This window comes from Hesperophylax consimilis, chromosome 22 (genome assembly GCF_061612785.1).
Source record: "Hesperophylax consimilis isolate HC1 chromosome 22, BYU_Hcon_1.0, whole genome shotgun sequence".
NCBI classification, from domain to species: Eukaryota; Metazoa; Arthropoda; class Insecta; order Trichoptera; family Limnephilidae; genus Hesperophylax; species Hesperophylax consimilis.
The window spans coordinates 15,959,724-15,978,113 of record NC_142857.1 but is presented as its reverse complement, the minus strand read 5'-3'; the positions used below and the strand labels follow the sequence as shown (position 1 = coordinate 15,978,113).

The following is an 18,390-nucleotide window of genomic DNA, read 5'->3' as shown; positions in this document are numbered from 1 at the left end:
TTACTCAAGCGAAGCAATAGGAAAATTTTCAAATTATCTAAAGCATATTTTTGGTATTCATAATGTACACCAATTCGTTATAAAGATTAATCAAAATAGTGATTTGGCATGAAGCTTCGAGCGCCATCATTTATCGTGGCTTCTGTACAGACAAGTCGGTAAAAATATATTTAATTTTGTGCAGTATTTTTTAATCTCGTTTTTGTCGGATATTTTATCTATTCTCAAAGAAGGCAGCTCAAAAAGCGAACTAAATCTGTCTTTAATTGTATTCCATTCTTTCTACTTTCGGCAATAACGAAGCGTTTCGTCCAAAAAAATTACAATAAATAATTTTTGTTAGTGGTATTATTAACAGTTTGCACAATAAAGCGAATCCCGTCCCCGTAGGGTCGCTGACCTTTGCAGGTATAGAATACACAGATAACATCGGAGAAAGTGAAATTTTTGACCCTAAAGTGACAACATATTGTTTTGTTGTGAATATGTCTGGGGTTTTTAAGCAAGTTGAAAGATTACTTATAAAATTTAAAAAAATATTGTTTTGATAGGCCTATTAAGACATGAGTATCTTCCTGAAAAGCTTCATTATTTAAAAAAAAATAATGCAAGATTAAGTAGATTGGAGAAAAGTATACCATATATATTTTTTTATATTATATAAACAAACCGTAAATAAGTTACAGTGATGAAACAATATAGAGGAATTAGATATTTCATGTTGGGAACCTATGATCTATGTCTCCTTGTAATGTCTGATAAGTGGCTTTATTGGTTATTATTATGGTTTATTCCTCAATTATCAGGTGACGTGTGTAGTATATAGTTGTGTGTGAGTGTTTTTGTGTGTGTGTGTGTGTGCGTGTGTATATACGTCTGTGCATTGAACAGTTTATATTATTGACATGATGTCACGTTTGAATTTGGGCAGTGAATCAGAAAAAATGTCAATGTTTGAGTTTAGACAAATATCATTTATAGTATGAAGAGTTGGGTTAATTGGCGAATTAGATGCTGCATTTGTTTTATAATTAAGCGCGTGAAATAGCACTGTGTGTTGTGTACGTCTCAAAGGTATGTTAAAATTAATTATAATCTACTTAATATGTTTATATGCGTTTGACTTTCAGAAACTCACTGTTAATATTTAGTTGACTGGCGTGATCGACCCCAACTATTCTCTGCAGGGTTACCGCAGCATCCCAAGAAGATACGAAGAAGCTGCAGCAAGAGAAAGGCGCGCACTGCACGCGATACTCCGAGCTGAGCACACGAATCCATGAATGCATTCAAATGCAAAAACAAACTGCGTCGTGACGAATTAAGTGCATTCGTGAAGATGCACCAATATTTCTTCAGAGTTTAAGGATGTTGCGGATTCTGCATTATTCGCTGTAATAAATTTCACTTTGCATTGATTTATTAATGAATGCAGCAATGTTCTTCCTGAATTGCTTCATATTTAAAAGCGTTTGCAAGTTCTAGTAAGAAGATATCGACGTCTAAATATATAGTCTCTTCTCATAGTTGTGGAATTATGGAATTAAATTCACTTCATACATTCTAGAAGTGTGGAATCATTGTGGAAAGTATAATTGAATTTGTTACGTTTTCGTGGCAATAGGGAGTTTATATACGAGTGGGTACTACACAGGGTGTTAAGATACGTACCCGACTGAAAAAAATTAAATGGCATTATGTTCTCAAAAAATATCATTAGGTACTGGACGGTTAGGATTGCGATGGGCGGTTCAAAATAAAACCCTGTACCCGTTTTTCTGGTAAATTAATTTTTTTCGCAATCAATATTATTATTTAAAAATTACTGAATGCTGTACAACTCTACAGGAGCTTAGGTCCCCATGTAATAAATAAAAATTACCATCTCAATAAAATTGAGTCTTGGCGTATGCTTCTTGCATCATTTACATGCATACATCGTCTCATACGGTTCCTTGATATTTCATCAAAATGACAATTAAACACACCTTTAAAAAGTGATATAGAGTCATTGAAAGTGATGAAACAAAAACTAGGTTACATAGGTAACAACTAACCTATGTAACCTATTTAACCTAGTTTTTGTTTCATCACTTTTTATAGGTGTGTTGAACTGTCATTTTGATGAGATACCCGGTCACACGTTATGTAAATAGAATACAGTATTTGATAACACCATGTCGAACTCATTCATCTTGGTTTTAAAATTTTCTAATTGCCTATAAGCAGATGAACAGTTATGTATATTTTTAAATCATATCCGAATACACCATTAGCAACATGTACGAAATTGTCATTAATGTACATTTAAAAAACATCCGAAATTCTCTAATATTACATGGACCGACCGCAATCATTGATATAAAATATTTAAGGTGAACCCTACTCTACTATAAAAAAGAATAAGTTCTTACCTGTTTGATTTTGGCATTCATTGACATGTTTATATCACTCACAATATCAGGATGTCAAATGGACAGCGGTTCCCAGAATATAAACAATTCATCAAATTTCAAAGTTAATATTAATGTTCTGTGAAGGTTCTGTTATTACTCCATTACAGGCCAGTTAATCACGGAACATGAACAAAGCTCGAATATTAACGAATTGTTCAAATTCTGCAAAACAACTGGCTGTGAGAAATCGGCTTCACGTAATCTAAATCGTAAATTTTACCTAATTAAATGGGAAGATAAGGGAAAGGCCACCAATCTGAATAGAAACGGAATCGAAAAATACGAGTCCCAACTGACCAGCGCCAAAGTTGTGAGGGTAAATAAAATTAAGATAGGAAGGTGGTGGGGATGAAAAAAGTCGTGAAGTTCCTGGCTACGCGGATCTGCTCATTAAACAAGACAAAAGTAATTTCAAACAACAAATTTTCGATTTTATATCGTGGTCTTTCACCTGGACGATAAACATAGATGATTCTGAATGTTTTTTTTTCTACCGCAGAGGCCAATCTGGGTTACTCTAAAACAATAACCGCAAAGCTTAAAATAGATTCAGATTTTTTGTCACACGCGAGACGAAATCAATTTGTTCAATGGCCGGTGACTCCAATCGAATTTCTCCTTGTTCTTAATGTGTAATTATACATCTCACCGTTAGAGATGTCGAGATTGTGCGGTTTAGGCATACCCACAAACGATCCCAAATCACAGATCGCTTGATCTAAATGTTCTTAAATTGTTCCACATTCGTCCAACACTTATTGCGCGGTATGATCAACATCCCTTTGTTCTACTTTGCTCTGTCCTCTATTGTTTAATAGATTTTATCGTATCAAGACGATGAGTAAGCTATTTTTAGTTATTGGGCAACTGTGACAGATATTATCAATTGCAGCTTATACGGTATATTTTTTTGATTAATTACCTATTTATCGATTATTAATCGAATGGCTTGATTGAGTGTCCCTATTCAAATTAAGTGGTTTAAAAATTTTAAAAAGTCATCCTAGACAAAGTCAATAGATGTCGCACATTAATATAAAAATTGATATATCTATCCAAGACTCTATCTAGATTGCATTTATTTAAGGCCGGGGTCCTGAGTTCATTTCCTAGATCTAATCTTTTTTGATTTTCTGTTTAAAATTTTTCGTTTGAGAGTCGCTAATATTGTCTTTAATTATTAAATATTACAATTTGAGGTTTAACTCGCTAAGTTATTATTACAAAAATAATATATTTTATTAATATCTTCAACTCAAGTCATGCCTCAATACGAATTTGAAATAGTTTGAACTTTTCAGCAGAAGACGAATTCATGACATATTTGCAACGATCGGTTAAAATTTATATTTCATTATTGTATTATGTTCTTTAAAAATAACATAATTGCATTCTTTCTTACGTCCTTTCAAAATTTATGAAAACTATGTTGAATAGAATCTATTTAGTGAAGGCAAATACACAAAAGAATAAATAAATAATAAGTGCCTACGTTTGGCGTTCAAGGCAACAACAGAACTTTGGAAAGATTTTTTTAATAATAATAATAGGTACCTACCTAATAATATGTAAATGTCAATTTAGTGCCGAAATAGTATTTATTTATTAAATATTTAGATGTTATTATAAATTTATGAACATAGATCTAATAAAAAAATTGTTTATTGGTTGTTTATACATTTCCCCTTACTTATAAACGCGGTATAAATATTACGCGGTCGGAACAGTGAAAAACTTGACTGATTACCATGGCTTTTGTTTATTAAAACGGTCTTAAACCAGGCTCAAGGCCAGATTTACCACATTGATTGAAAAAATATTATTCAGTTTGTCTAGTATTCTGATCTCAGTCAAATTTAAGATCTGTATGAAGAAAGCAGTGCAACCGCTTGCTCCCCACACCAGCCGTCTGTTTTGATTTATGCAAGAAAAAAACATCGAAAAAAGTGTGTTTTATTTGCTTTTGCGAAGTTCAGGCACAAGCATTTAAATGTTTAAGATCAAACTAAAAAAAACTACGAAAAATACTTCCGTAAGTTAAGTTGAGATCTGTATCTTAATAAAAACATTATTATATTTGATTAAATTTTGTAAAAAAAAAAAATTGGAGGTGTAGGAGTTAAACACAAAAATTATTAATAATAGTTAAGATCACTAAAGAACTTAATATGCCACATTATACAATGAAACCATACCCGAAAAGGGGTTTATAAGTAGGAGATTTTGAACTTTAAAACAGTTTTTTAAATGCCTGAATCTTATTAAAAGACTTATCATAAAAATGTTCAATCATTTCAAAGGCCAAGATGTTTTCTACTCGCAGTAATTAATTAAAGCATTTAAATTATTTTTAAGCGTACACATTTTCAAACCAAAAACACATGCTTTTACATTGTTTTAAGGCTCCGTAGTAAGCGTTCAAAGATCGTTTAAAAGAAAGATATGTAAATACGAATGTTAGAGAGAGCGCGCTAATATTTAAAAACGATAATAATTAAACGAAATTTGTGAAAATATGTAATAAAAAACGACTAGTTTGAAAGAGAGCAAAAATCTCTCGACAAATGCTTTAGTTTCATTTAAAGATAAACTATGAATATTTCATGCCTATGACATATTAAATAACAGAACAAAACTTATATTTAATAATTTTCGGATCTTATTTTGAAATTTTTTTTATTTCGTTTAATTAAGGTTTCGGCATAATAAATGTATAGATATTATCTTCAAAAATTAATAAATAAATTAAAATAAATAAATACTAAATTAAAATCTTTTTTTTAAACTTAAAAACAAGAGTTAACGAGAAACTCATAGAATGTCATAAATCGGTAGAAATTGGGAATGCGGGGGATGATATCAAAGAACGTCGGTTCTAAAGGCAGTATGAATTTATTTCTTAACTTAGTATTCGCTCAGTTATTATTGGTGAAAGCTGCGGTCAGTGTAATCATTCCTGGACTTCCCCAACATTTAAGAAATTCTTTTGGAACTAACACCTTCTCTCAATTATTTATGTATGGCCAATTTTTTTTATACATAACGAGTTGTATAATTTTTAGTGGGAACATTTAAGATGCATACAGACGCTTATGCAATGTAGAAAGTAGAGAGAGAGAACGTTCATTAAAGTAATTTTAAATTACACTGAATGTAGATCTTAAAGATGGTGGGTCGACCATTAAAGCTGATGGGGCGTGGGAACCAAATAATTCAATTAAACATAATTAATTAACGATACCTTCATAATTTCTCTTATCAATTTGAAACTTTGAGAATGAATAGACATAATAATGAGACAGAAGAACAGAATATTTTTTGATTTGGAACTTATTCACATTGCTTTTCAATTGGAAGTCAGAGCAATGGTATTATTGGTCCAATTAAAAATCAATAGAAATTAATTTTAAATTGTTATACTTATGAATTCAATGAGCGATTAGCAAATTTAAAAGAAAACTTATTATACAATTGATTTATTTAAATAACACACTTTTGTATGGGCAAGGAACTATGACAGTTGGGAAGTTTCTGTCTATTCAGATGTGATCATTAATACGGTTAATGCTAGTTTTGATGGCCACATTATTGGTAATTCTGTTAAAAATGGGACTGCAATCCGCTTCCAAATAAAGTAAATTCATACTAATATCGCGCATGCGTTTGTCTCAATAATATATCATGACGAAATGCAAAAATGTTGAACAGAAAAAGTTGGTATTTTACTTAGGACGGGTTGTTTCAGAGAATTTCGACAATTCTTCAAAATGTCAAAGTTAATTTTCAAGTTCTTTGAAAGATTTTTTCAAGTTCTGCTATTTCAGTTTTGTCAAGCAACTAGCCTAACAGAACATGAGCAGGACTTTCACAAAACCCGAAAATTAACATTGAAATTTGTTCAATTTCTGTGAAATAACTTATCCTCAATTTTTATCAGGATGCATATCAAATCATTCGTCATTCATTAATTCTCCTATTAGCAGAAATACGAATAATTTTAAGAGATTCTCAATAAAATAGTAATATTGTGTAACGGGAGTTTTTCTCCGTACGTGCTCGAGGTGTAACGCTCTCGACTACGAATGCGGAGGTCGCGGGTTTAAATATCGACGTTAATTAGGTAGTATATTTTTGCGGCTCGTTCCTCGATACTTTTAGTATCGCCCTGATGAAAGAAGACCATTTAAAATTGAAGACCCATTGAAACGTTGTTTGAAAAGGCTTTATCCGTGTATGGTGAACAAATCTGAATAGTCAGGTACTTCTTCACCTTCCTGTAACACATCTCTTTCCCATCCCCTATACCTTCAGCCTCACAACTAACCCCAAGTGGGGATGCCATGATGGCTTAGGGCCGTTGGGACTCTTTATTTTTCGACTCATTACAGTAATTAAGTAGATTAAAATTAACGGCTGAGTTGGCTCCCACCCAGGCGTTGTGAATTTAATTCCTCTGTCAGAGTCCTCCATCATTGCGCCAGCAAAATTTTCCGCCTACGCAAAAGCGAAAACCAAAAGTTTCGTTTAACGAATGAATTGACAGATTTCCTATCAAACTATCAGTAAAACACGAATGCGTGATGTCGGAAAACATATTTATAAAAAATCTTAATATTTTCGCATTTCGTCCAGGACAAACGTATCTGCATGAACACATGTTCTGCCATCAAGTTTTTAACAGGATATCGATAAATCAACTCATTTTTGTGAAGGGTGTGTAGTAGTTGTCAAGTTATTCGTTAATGCGAAGCTTAGTGCTAAATCACTATTTTGATTAATCTTTATAACGAATTGGTGTACATTATGAATATAAAAAAATAAGCTTTACATAAATTGAAGATTTTCCTATCGTTTCGCTTGAGTAGAATACAAAAAAAAATTATTCAATATAAAATATAAATGTAAACTACTAAAAAAATATATTTTTCAACAGAAATGTATGAACGCGTAAAGGAAACAACTTTAAAAAAATACAGTATTATAGCTAAGATTATCTGCGAGAGTTTCACTTGATTAGCTTTTTTGCTTTCCGATAGTTTTGTGATTGAAATCAAACGTTTCTAGACTCCGTTTGTCAAGCGATTTTAATGCCTATTACCTACAATATAAGGTATGCCAAGAATATACACATTTTTGGCTTTTTTAATCAGGAATATTTTCCTTTTTTCATTTCCTAAATACAGTATATATATATTTTGTATCGACATCATGTTCTAATGTTTTCATCATTTGTCTTTTATGTTCATATCTTTTTCGCATTGGAAAATTAACGTATAATATTGTCAGTAGTAATCAATCTGAAAGCTCAGTCACAGCGTAACATTCCATAACAAGTAACAGATTAACGTTAATCAGCCGGCTACTTCGGTTGGGGTCAATTAACTTTCTTCGCTTTAAATAATGGATTTACCGGCTTCATCACCCTCAGCAGAACAGTTAACTTTCTCCGCGAACCGCAAACTTACCACTAGAGGCAAGTGGCCGTCACTTGATCAAGTGCACTTGTGCAACTTGCCCGGACCGGTCAAGTCATTGGGGACCTTTAAACCCGCAATATCGTCATTCCGGAAGAATCTTTGTCCGGAAACTAGTAATACAACTATAAACGAGAAACTGAAGAATGTACCTACAAGCAGAAATATGAGTATTGCTAATTTATTAAAAATCTCTTCAAATTATTGGTTTACTGATATATTTGAACACGTGTTCATGCACATCTTGATATATTACTACGAAATGCGTAATAATATATTCGTATTTAAAAAAAAGTTTATCAGGAAACCTGTTAGTTCATTAAGGCCTGCAATCCCGTTTTTAGCCGGATGAACAATTCTTAATATTTCATTCATTTTTCTTCGCATGCATTACGTGTTAAATTTCCCAGTTTTCTGCTGGTACAATTAAAGAAATATGTTTTTTTTTAATAACACGTTTTTTTAAAACTTTTTTCATCTTTTTCGAAAACCTTAGGGTTAAGAAACTATTAGAGCCAGATATACTGTTCGACACATTTTAGAAATGGATTTTTTTTAAATTATTTTCTAACTAATATTGTTTAATTTTGTATCAAATATTTTTAATTGACGGCATTTGTTTGATTTTTATAAAAATACTACAATTTTCTGAAATTGATGAAATTTCGAACGCTTGACCTACAAAACCAGAGAAAGGTCTAGGTCTGATTTCGAAAAGCTTTCCTGTAAAGCAGGGGCAACGCCGGGGACTTCAGCTATTTTTCCTATAAACTCTAACTCAGGACTTGATTTACTCTAAAACAAAAACTTAAATTTTAAAAAAAATTCTACCACAAAATTGACACCAGATGTGGTGATGAATTACAAGTTTCCCGCTTGGATCACTAGTTTCCTGGCACCATGTATAATAGAAACATTTTTAAAAAAAGTAATGCAATTAAAAAAACTGTATTTCGTATTATTCAATACGAATATTTCCCGTACCGGGAATCGAACCCGAGCCTGCTGGGTGAAAGCCAGCTATCCTAGCCACTAGACCATACGGGATATTGAACACGAGCCAAGATTAACTTTTCTTATACGAATTCATTCACGCAAATATGTTTACATACTATGAGTTCGAATGTATTTTCATCTGCCCGTGAATCACGCGCCGATACGACAACATCAAACAGTAATAAATAAATTAAACGTTATCAAGAAAAGATAAATATAATTTTTATCATTTTTTTGTGTTAATCAAAAAGACGTCAAATTTTTAGTTTTAGACTTTTTCGTTAATGAAGCTCGCATCGTAATTTCCACCAGCTCTGAAATTATGAATATATATTTTTATGTAACACTTCACATTAGCATCCCTATCTGTACAGTGTAAAGGCAGGGGAGCTATGTCGCCCCCGGTTGACAGCGTTGTGAGGCGGGTTAAGGTAAAGCTCGGATTATATGAAGGAGGAAAAACAGGTGCCGGAGGCTCTTTCCACACACGAACCATCTTTTCATGAAGCCAAAAGTGTACGTCGAGTTTTACAGGTGCATCAGGGATCAATGCTGCTAGGTCTTTAGAGCAGACTCAATTAAAATACCCGTAGAACAGACTCATACTTCCCACACTGCGACTGTGCGTTAGATATGGCAATCGGTGTGTTATCAATGGATTGTCAATCAGACGGACCGCCTTCTTTGCACAGAATTAAGTAGATTTATCAAATATTGCTGGGCTCCAGCTCAGAGGTGGCTCCCAAATTCAATTGTCGGGCGTACTTGAGATTTAAGTTAAATGACTATCTTTGTGAGGATAAATACGAGAAAAATATTTTGATACTAGCGAAATCAGATACTTTGATTTCCATCATGATCTATAGAGTTTTGAAATATTTATTTTAATATCAAAATGAGAAATTTACAAAATATTTTAGGCACACCTATTTTCAAATTGTTCATTAAAGAAAAATATCAAATGATGAGTGAAGGCGAAACCGGTTAGTAATCACTATCATCATCAAAAATATTAATTTCGGTTGTGCGTGCGTTGTGCGCAACTCCAGTTCAATGAAATCAAAATTGATTTGAATTTTATTTTCTTTTCAAAATTGGAACTGATCGTTTGAAGTTGAAGTTTGACTGACTTACCTAAAGTATATTATTTGAACAAAAAATTATTATATTTTCCATTTTCAAAATTTCGTTACACGACTCTCCCGTGATTTTTCACGGGTCTGCGCTAATATTTTATGATTCAAAATGATCACAAATACATATTTGTAAAAATACTGACCAGCTGTGTAATTATTAGTGGATTACAGGCAATGTGGCGAGTACCAAGTGGTTATTGTGTGTTGAGTTCGGCAAGAAAAATTGAAAATAAAACCACTTCTCCAACGCATTAATTAAAAAGGTGGTTCGACACGATCCAGATATACTTTCTTTTCGGCGCTGGCATATTCCTTTTATTTATCGGACCCTAGTGCCTACAAATCGGCGAGGCCTACAATTTCATTTAGGCCTATGAACACATATAAACTAAAGACTAGTTGATACTGTCTTCGTAGACAAAGCGAATTACTTTTAATTTTGTGGAACATAAACTGCAACCTTAAGCCCCCGCATACGAAGTTCTACCGATTTATTACAAGTTTCTCCTTAAGTTAACTCCTAATGTAAGTTCCAAAAAATAAATATTTAATTTTTGATGATAATATCCATACATATGTAATGCCGAAACGTTGATTGTATGAAATTCCCTCGTTAAAAAAAAAACTTAAAATAAGCTCTGAAAATTATTAAAAACACGTTTTGTTCTGCTATTTAATATGTTATAGGCATGAAAAAATTCACAGCGTGTCTTTAAATGCAACTAAAAAATTTGTCGAGAGATTTTTGCTCTATTTCAAACGAGTCGTGTTTTATTAAATATCTAACATTCGTATTTGCATATCTCCCTTCCAAACCATATTTAAACGATTACTACGGGGCCTTAAGATATTAAGCTTTAATACAACAAAGCATGATGAAAAATTAATTTCCACTTTCACTTCAAGCTTTTTTATCTAACCTAACCTTAACTAGTAGTTTTGTGACTAGTAGTCACGTCCATAAAAGATTTTTTTTTATTATTTAATGGATCATAATATATGTAATGAAATACCAACCAACTAATTATAAACCATAATAAAATATTTTGTTAAATTAGGAATTATTTGTCGGCCTCTTGTGTTTCTTCCCTCCTACATCATTCACTCCTTTCTCTCCTCAAAAAGACCAGTATCCCCAAAGATGATATAGGCCCTTAGGGAAATTATTTCCTTCAGTACCTCCTGTGTGGAGTTAATGAAAAAAACAAAAAAATATTCATAGAGACGTCAATATCTCAATGACAATTATTTTTTCAAAAATTCTTCGGGCAGGTGATATATTTCATGATATTGAAAAGCTTAGTCAAAGTCAAAGTCTTAATCAAGGTTAGCTATTTAGTCGATGTAAGGCTTGCTAGAATAACAGAGTAGATGCTGCAGATTTTAGAAACCGGAAACGGAACGAACAAACAAAATTACGGACAGAAGGTGATGATGATCGAATGAAGGGGAATTGCGAAAATTAGACACCTTCAATTTCTGACAATTTGCACTTTTTCGAAGCCCAGATCCGAATAAAATTATTCAATAGCTAAATAAAAATATATTATATTATTTTATTTTCAAGCAAAAATCTCTGTCGTCGTCTCAATATGTGAACAGATGCATGTATACATGCGCGCGCAGTTCTGCTTTCTCCCGGGCCAGCCTCCGGGCCCAAACTAGTTGCGGCTGGACCAGTATGGCGGGTCGCTGATCACCAATCAATAACATACTCTTAACTCTTGGCTCTTAGACTGATGACCCGAAAATTTCGCACACTTACAGAGTTAAGACTATCCGTTTCGATGACGATATATCATTAAGATGTGGAATGGGTGTACATTGAACATTAGAGATGTTCATCTACGACTTACATTTTGAAATTATTCGAATCAATCATTACTTATTGAAATTTTCTTTTAAATATCTGTCATAAACACAGACATATGAATATATAGACTAGAAATTAAAGGTGAGGGGTAAAATCAACTGTTGAAGAACGAAGGGGGTAAAGCTGACTGTGATTCGTCAATAAATCAATCTGACAGTATATAGGCATCTCGCATTATAATATCACCATTTAGTTCTTAAAAGTAAAATCTGCTTTTGAATGAATAGACATTTTTACATGGGAGCGCAAATTACTCGCCACGTTATGAACAAATTTGCCATGTCCAAATTCGGCAAAAAAAAATTCTTCTATTTTTAGAGTCGAATATTTTGTTTACGTAAGACACTTTTATAGGTGTTCATAATTTACTTCCCAGTAACAACGATGCGCACACTTGAGAATCGCTACATTCGACCAGATGTATCTCGATGTGATAGTATATGTTTCTACAACTGATTCATATTATACGATGTGAATAAGCTTAAAATGATGCTTACATATGGAATGTAATACGACAATTGGGTTTCTTCTCTTTTTCACATCTATTTTTACAAGTTTTCATATCACAAGCCACCATTTTGCCGTGTTATTTCATAAAATGCCTCGACTATAGCTCGACGCTAGTTCGAACAAGAATGATGACGTCACATTCTCAAGATTCACGGGAAGCCATACGCGAGCCCAGCCGGCTCCAATGGAACCGGTATGGGGAGTGGGGAATAATACGCTTTTAATCACTTAGGGCAGGTCTACTAATATTCATATGTCTATGGTCATGAATCAAATGAAAAAATAGGAAGTTAACATAAAACTGTGGAGGAATAGTAATAATCCTCTAATCATAATATGAAACAAAATGAAAGGATCATTTTTAACAAGATTGAGACTGTTTGTGGTTCGAATCGTCAAGATTGAAAAATAAAAGACAAAAAAATCGCATAATTTTTTGAGATATTATTCTCAAAATTATATTTTTGCTTAGATACCCAAGTATCAACTAAATGTGTTACATGTTTATTATTAATTTCAATTACATAATGAAACAGTTTTAAGAATTTCAAGTGAATCATTTTCTGAGACTGCAAAAAAAAACAATTAAACCGCTTTACCTTAGCACGATGTTTTCCGTTTTTTCAAGGACAGATTACGTTGAAAACAAATGTGACTCACTTACCTGAAACAAAACAAAAAAATGTATTAGGTTACTCAGTTTCTTAAAAACAAAAATATTAATTTAAATTTATTCATCTTAGATACTTCCGAAACTGATTCGTTAGAATGATTTAAAATCGATTTATTCACATTAAAATTGATATTTTCCATGTTCATAGGATTATTTGGAAACATTATTCGAAGATTTCAATGTTTCGAACAACATTTATTTCGACTTCGCCCAACACTAGTCTACGTCAATATAATCTTATAACTAAAATAATAGTCTGTTAGCAGAGGCTCACCCATACATACATTATATGATTGAATCTCTTATATTGAATCCATTAGCTTTAGATTTGTTTTTATCCCGATTTGAACATAACATAAATATAGTTGTAATAAAAAAATTCTGATTGACGACTTTACAAATTAGCTGATGCTTGAGAGCTATCGATATCTTTAAAACTTTTGGTCGTGTTCGGTAATCAATTAAGATAATGACCCTGTAAACCTGTGATATATGACCCCGAAAACAGCGTGGATACTTTCCTAACTAATTAATCTATATAAATAAAAATCTAAATATTCGTTATTTTAAAATCTTTAATCTTTGAAAGTTCTTCACTGATTACTTTGAAATTTTGACACATTTTTGCATTCGAATAGGCGAGCAGGTAAAAACATGCTATTTTTTAAAGATATCTGTTGGACAAACATGCATTTTTGAAAAACATCACTATCTGTTTGACGTAAAAGCAACACGAGCTATTGTTTGTCTATCTGCACAGATATATTGAGCTACAGTAACGCGTGGCAGGGTACAGCTCAAAGATATTAGAAGAACGAGATGTGCTATGAGCAGTTCATACTGTGTGGAATTGTTTTGCCCAGTGTCGCCGGTTTTGTTCACCAATACTACTGCACACCTTCGCTTACGCTAAGGTATCCGCAATAATACAGAGAACAGATTTCTGTGCATACACGTCCCGATAGTATTTAAAGTACCCTAATTAGGTAGTACTTCGCCTACGATCCGGCGGCCAACATAGCATATCTCGTTCTTCTAATATCTTTGGTACAGCTAGTGTGAAATAAAAATACGAGAGCATTATTTAAAGAAAGTTGGCGCATGTGCATATAATTTTTATTTTTTTATTGATACATGATTTAGAGAGTACATGTGGTTTTTTGTGATATTTCACCCTCCATGCTAGGGATGACCCTGTGTTATGGCGGGTGATTTTTACAGTTTGCGAACATAGAATCTATACATTAATATTATACAAAAAAGAAAAATGATGTATAGCTAGTTTGGGTTGCAAGAAGAGGATGGAGAAGTTAGAGAATTATAAGAAGATGAAAAATTTTAGAAATTATTAGTATATAGATCACACTAATTAATTATGTACATATTATACCGCTAAGTTGGGAAATAAGGATATATTTATAATGTAATGATCTTATTTTTTAAACATACAGAATGCCTTAAAATAATCACTTTTCCTAATGGTCTACGTATAGATATGTCTTCGAGGATGCTATGTAGAGGGAAACTACTGAAAAATAATTGATATTTGTCGGATATGCTAACTAGAATGAAACAATTAAAATACAAAAATGTCTAATTTTCTGCCTTGAATAAAGATACGATACTTAAATACTTAGGTAGTGGTTCAGGCCATCACTGAAAAGGGGTTTGTTGTAATCTGACAAGTGTGAAATTCACGGATGCAACAGGATGATATGGCAAGATCAAAAAAATCTGAACCCGACCTAAGTAGGTATTTGATATGACATTTCAGTCGGATTAGCGAACTTTGTGCCAACGTTAAGAAGAGCAACATGGAATGACTTCACGTGCAGTATATCAACGCCTATCGCATTTGTTTGGCTTTCCCAGATACTGCAGTACTTCCAACATGCTAACGAAGGGATGAGTTCCTAGTTTTGTGGCCCTCATAAGAACCCGAGTGGCAGGTTTAAGAGAGAGGATACAAAATGTTCTCATAATAAGTCTAGATTCCAGCATCGAAGAATACTGGATAAAACTATTTTTTATTGTTCCTCAGTTTTATCCCGTTAAACTACAATTAAGCATACATGTCAACGAGATATACATGTTCAATTACAATGCTAATATGTTTACATACTAATTAAAAATATACTTAATATTGTTGCTACTTATAAGATGTTCAGATTATTATTATTATCTAAAATAACACTAAATCTACATGCTAATAAATAATAACTATTGGTCGATAATGATGATAGTATGAAGTATTTCTACTTATGAGCCACGTTTTCAGCATATATCTGAATATATTTAGGAATTTACAATTGTTTATGTTACTTGGCAACGTGTTAAACATTTTGGGCACATTATTCTAAGGTTCACTGTCCGTATTTATTATTGTATTATGGAACAAGCATGTCTTAATTCTTTGTGAACCTAGTGTTGTGTTCATGTTCCAATATCTTTTAATATTCAGATATATGCTGAATCAATATTTTGTCCCATAGTAAGGCCTGCACAGGTAAGATATTTATGTATCGATACAACAATGAAATGTTGCGTCGCTGTGAAAACATATTTTTTAAATTGTTAGAATTTATTATTATTAATATTTTAATTGTTAAAGACTATTAACGTCTTTTTTTGTTCCGTTTACATATTTATTGTTTTGTTTTTTCTTTTGCTTATACTTTATAGTATATGTAGGTTTGCACTAAACTCCTCGCATACCGGAATAAAATAAACAATTATTATTACAGCTATTTGCGAAGAAGGCAAGGAATATTTTACAAGACGAATGTATTATCATTATGTTTTAAGTGAGGTTTACACATATGTTTTAGTATGCTTGTCTCACTAGGGGTATCCTGGGTTAAGACAGGTTGTCTTACAAATAATTTATTTTAAGAATAGGTACATTTTTGCTTTGCGTTTCATTCTCTCGGCCTACCCTTGCGGAGAAATGGCGCGAATCCAGTTTAATCATTAGTTACTGATTTTATTAATCTCATAACTTATATACAGAAACATAGACAGTGTTATAATTTTTATAGAAATTAGTTTATTTCATAAATGCAGTTACAAGTTTCTACAGATGGCGCCAGAGATACAGTATCAAACATTCCAATAAAAAAGATGTTTAAAAAGTTAAAAGTGTTTTTACCGCTAGCAAGTTAGTGTACACAATACATTCGTCGATCGACGTTTGAAGTAGCCAGATAAGATGCGTAGTTATCTTTTGGCATCTATAATAGTGCATATAAACAAACGAGCCGAACTTCTGAGCTGAACCAGGAATCACGGGAAAGGAAGGAAGCTTACGGTTGCTTCGTCCAATCCCCGAAATTCGCGGCTCGGCTTGCACGTTTTTTCTCGTGTCTATACGCAGCGTAGCACCAATATGATGTTACTAGCACATACCCGTGAAAAATCATGGGATATTATAAATATAGAATTTAATAAGCTGAAAGTATTAATTTAAAAAATATGTATTTACTTTGGAAATGCCTTTCAAAAAAATTTCGTTTCAAATGTTAGTGAAATTAAAAATTACGACATCTTCCAAACATTTAAATAAAAGAAATACACATTTAATGCACTGAATTATTATTATAATTTATTAAAATAAATAATTTTGGTACCTACTTTAACGCTTGTCTGATACGATTTATATTAGTTCCAATTTTGAAAATCAAAGTTTATTGAACTCTAATAATTTTACGCATTACAAAACACAATTTCAAATCAAGCTCCTATGATGCTCCTATGCAAAATAGTACGTTTAATAATCCACTTTTTATCAATAAGCGACATATTGCACACAAAGTGAAATTATAATGGGTTTATAATTTAGTAAAAAATCGCATTGGACACAGTCAACATCTGCAATTCTCACGCTCGCATTTTGATAAGCTATCAATCACCGACACAAGAGGCGAGAGCAATATAAGAACCGTGTTCACTTGGTCATCTTATTCGCCTTTCCTTTCGCCGGAATCTGGGTTAATATCCGCTCGCCGGAGTGCCGATTATACTTCTTATTACTGTCGATTTGTTGTGTCTGGTATCGTATATCGTAATTCATCTCATGTGTGTACAACGGATTCTGTGTGTGATATGTGTGTCTTGATAAGTTTACCATCTTCTATGTACGTTCTACATACGTTCTGCATACCGCAGCGCCTGACTGTCTGCCGTGGCCATTTGCCATAGTGCCGATAAATGTGGTTTTTATCTATCCTACAAATATAGCTTTTTTTTACGAGCATATATGAAAACTATTACATTCTAAATGGGGTATTGTCACAAAATATGAATACCGTCAAAATTCGTAGAAGATGATTAATTAAAGTACAGGGTTTTCCAATAATAGGTGTTATTTTCATATTCAGTCGTAAAAGATCAATGGTTTCGTTGCTTGTTTGGCACGTAGTGCCGTCTCTTTGAAAGTAAATGTTGTCCAGATCAATACCATCCAATTCCGGCCATAAAAAATCAATAATCATCTCTCGATAGCAATCCATTCACCGTAACTGTTGCTCCAGCCTCATTTTCGAAAAAGTAAGGTCACACGTTGAGGATAGAGAGGCTTTTCAACAATAACTCTTGGGTTTTCCGAGCCCCAGATGCGACAATTTTGCTTGTTGACGAAGCCACCGAGGTGGAAATGGGCCTCAGCACTCAAGATTATTTGCATTTGATTCACTCAAGTGAATTTTAATAATTTCAATGCGTTGTTGAAGCGTGTATCGTTCCATTTTTTATTAATGACGTAGTTTTAACTTGTCAAATGTCAAAAAACGACAGCTTCAAAAGTAAGATCTACCAAAATAGCGGGCTATTCAAAATAATACCTCTTATTGGAAAACCCTGTACTAAAAATTTGTCATTTTAATATACTATTCATAATTATTGATTTCAAAAATGATCTAAAACGGTACATTCCGAAACGATTCCAACTGGCTACAACGTCATCGTGACAATGAAAACGCCAATAAGACGGCTGTCACCCACGTCACCCGGCGTGACGTCAACACCGCCGAATTCACGAATAAAAACGAGCATGTCTTTTTTAAGGCTAATCAAAAATTGAACATTTTAAATCGTATTATAAAATTTCTTAGTTAGCATAAAAATATAATCAAAATAACTTCAATATCGTTTTTTCGGGAATAAAAAGAAACAGTGAAAATATTCCATTGTGGTACCTACGTTATGAAGCTGGAGGGATTGTGGAGGGAAAGGAATTGAGTAGAGAAAGGAATTGGGGAGATGAAGAACTTGTATG

The 18,390-nt window shown here is 32.8% G+C and overlaps 1 protein-coding gene and 1 non-coding gene across 3 annotated transcripts in view; both read right to left on the bottom strand.

The window, feature by feature from the left end:
• Window positions 1–18,390, bottom strand: part of LOC149412911 (uncharacterized) — a 222,068-nt gene that overhangs the window by 147,597 nt on the left and 56,081 nt on the right. The gene's annotated exons all lie outside the window — the stretch shown is intronic.
• On the bottom strand, window positions 8,906–8,977 carry TRNAE-UUC (transfer RNA glutamic acid (anticodon UUC)). Its single transcript has one exon. It is a non-coding gene; the product is annotated as a tRNA-Glu (tRNA).